This window comes from Engraulis encrasicolus, chromosome 2, assembly GCF_034702125.1.
Source record: "Engraulis encrasicolus isolate BLACKSEA-1 chromosome 2, IST_EnEncr_1.0, whole genome shotgun sequence".
NCBI lineage: Eukaryota > Metazoa > Chordata > Actinopteri > Clupeiformes > Engraulidae > Engraulis > Engraulis encrasicolus.
Window position 1 is genome coordinate 37,619,384 of NC_085858.1, and position 2,500 is coordinate 37,621,883.

The following is a 2,500-nucleotide window of genomic DNA, read 5'->3' on the forward strand; positions in this document are numbered from 1 at the left end:
TTAGCGCGTGGCTCTTCACTCAATCTGGCCGGCCGCGATGGCGTTCTCCAGGAGCCGCAGTCTGCAACACCCGGCATCGAGAGTGATGGATGGCAGCCAGTAAAGGTAACACAAGTTCTACGTTTCAATATTGTCGAAATCCGCTTTATTTGTTGCGTTAATTTCAGGTGTATTTAGTTAATAGCGTAGACTACTGACAGGGAGGTCAGTTAGTGCGCTCTAATCAGGTGCGTAAAAACAAAAGTAGAATGAGGATGGCTACACACTGAATAGGAGACTGTCAAAAACTGACAACTGTCAAAGACTGACAATGTCAAAAATGAGCTTTTCATCAGAACTGGAGCAATGCAGACTTTTCAGCCCATGTCTCTCAACGCACTCTAAAAGGTCTAACTTGTCAGACTTGGCAAACGTTTCTGATAGCCTAACATAAGGATTCTCATAGGGACAGATTTTGTGTAAAAAAATAAATGAAAAAATCTTAGGGTTTTTTTGGCTACCAACTCATTATTGACTTGTTGGACACCATCAATATAAACTGTTAAGGCTCATTCTCAGACCACTCCTGGCAAAGCAGCCAACTCAAGGTAGCCTATCATAATACCTGACAAGTTCTTTTCCCGTGCAAAACAATGTCACACGACCTCTGAACTGACATTTTGTGGTGGTGTTGTGATCTCTTGTCAATACACGAGTAAAACGTCGGAAAGCAAAGCCCCACAGTGGAATCCTATCCTTGTCGAGGGCAGGGAGGGTGACAGACATGCTGGTGTGGGTGACCATTGTGTGTGTGTACTGTACCAGAAGCTGATACTCTGGGGTGGTGTGTGTGTGTCTGTGTGTGTGTGTGTGTTGGAGGGGGCTGCAGATTGGCTGTCTGGGTGTCTCCTCACGTTTCTCGTCATGCATGGGACATAAGAGGCCCCATGTCTCCGCCGCTGTGACAGCAACAATAGCAGTGTGCCAGATAAGAGGGCTGGGCTTAAGCATGCTGTAGACACAGCTGATTTTATCACTTCTTTGTGTATTTGTTGCAGTCCTAGGTGACCTAGAGGTTGTGTAATGAAAAGAGATAGACTCTAAATCAGGACAAGAAGGAGCTGTGATTACCTGGCAGGTTAATTTCCCTCTTGGCATTGCTGAAGTCTAACTACTGTGGGTGCGTTCCAATATGCAACCTTGCGTCCTCCACTTGTGCTTGTGGCCTCGTACCAGGAAGTAATACGTCGTGATGACATCACTGACAATAGCATTATATTTCAATGCAAAAGCTCAATTGTAAAGTCATTTTCTCATTTGGGAACTGGATGGTGAATGAAGAGTAGTCCCCCAAAAATTGTTTTGGCTAGGCTGACAGCGGGGAAACTTTTTTTTTTCTCCACCGAGGCATCAGCAAAAGGTGAGGCCACAAGCACAAGTGGGCCTAGAGGATGCAAGGTCGCATATTGGAATGCACTCTGTGACTGTAGGTCACTCTGGATGTGCAAATGTTAGTAACCGAGAATTTAGGATATGAACATTTAAACTTTGGCCTACAGAACACACACTTACCAAATAAAGCTTGCTGCACATGTTGGAAGCTACTATGTGTGAGCAAATATAGCACATTGGAAGCCCAGACAGATATTCAATTCAATTGCCCCGGTGTTGTTACATTGTATCTAAACTTCTGGTTAGCCTACTACTTTTTCAGACAGGTGAATTGGAAAAGACCCAAGGTCACAAATCAGAACTTCCCATTGACTGTTTCCAGTAGCAAGCAATTTATTTAGAAGGTAACATGTTTCAGTCCTACACCTTTGTTGTGAATTTGCTTGATGAAAGACCAAGAGTGAGGTTGGTTGTCTACCGTATACTGTACCGCGACGGGCCTCTTGTTTCGCATTTACTCCACTCTCCTCTTCCACTCTGCTCCTGCTCTCTTTCAGACGTTTGGTTTCAGTTTAATTGTTAATGTTAACGGGCCTCAGTCGGCAAACAGTGGTGCGGTCAAAGTGAATTGTTTACTCTTACTGTCTTCCACGGAGGAGGAAGAAAGGGATGCTGCGTTGTTTGCTTTTCGGCCACTCCACTTACGCAACACCTGAGATATCCACACAGGCGCGCGCACGCACGCACACATACACACACACAAGCTAACGCATCCTTCTCATCTTCACTCATTGTCTGGTGTAAGGATGAAAAATGCTTGTGCATTCAAGAAAAAAACAAAAAACATAATTGGTCCTGCAGTTTTCTAATGCTTTGTCATACTGTTTACTTTAAATAGCCTATAATAATTACATTAATGAAGGAGATATCTGGAGCATCTCAGATTTAAAATTGTATTTTTTAATTTTGTACATAATTACATTAAATTCATTTATGAAACAAAGTATATGATTAAACACCAGTAATTACACAGTTATGTAAATAAAAAATGTCAGGACTAAAATTGTGTTAATTATTTCTGTTAATTGTTGGATGCAGACACTGAGCCTCATATGCGCCACATCAAAGC

At 42.8% G+C, this 2,500-nt stretch overlaps 1 protein-coding gene across 1 annotated transcript in view; it reads left to right on the forward strand.

Moving 5' to 3' along the window:
• LOC134438358 (tubulin polyglutamylase ttll6-like) overlaps positions 1-2,500 on the forward strand; it is a 43,537-nt gene continuing 41,037 nt past the window's right edge. The window contains exon 1 of the mRNA XM_063187915.1: positions 1-105. The gene's annotated coding sequence lies outside the window, so the exon portion shown is untranslated. The remainder of the gene's footprint in view (positions 106-2,500) is intronic.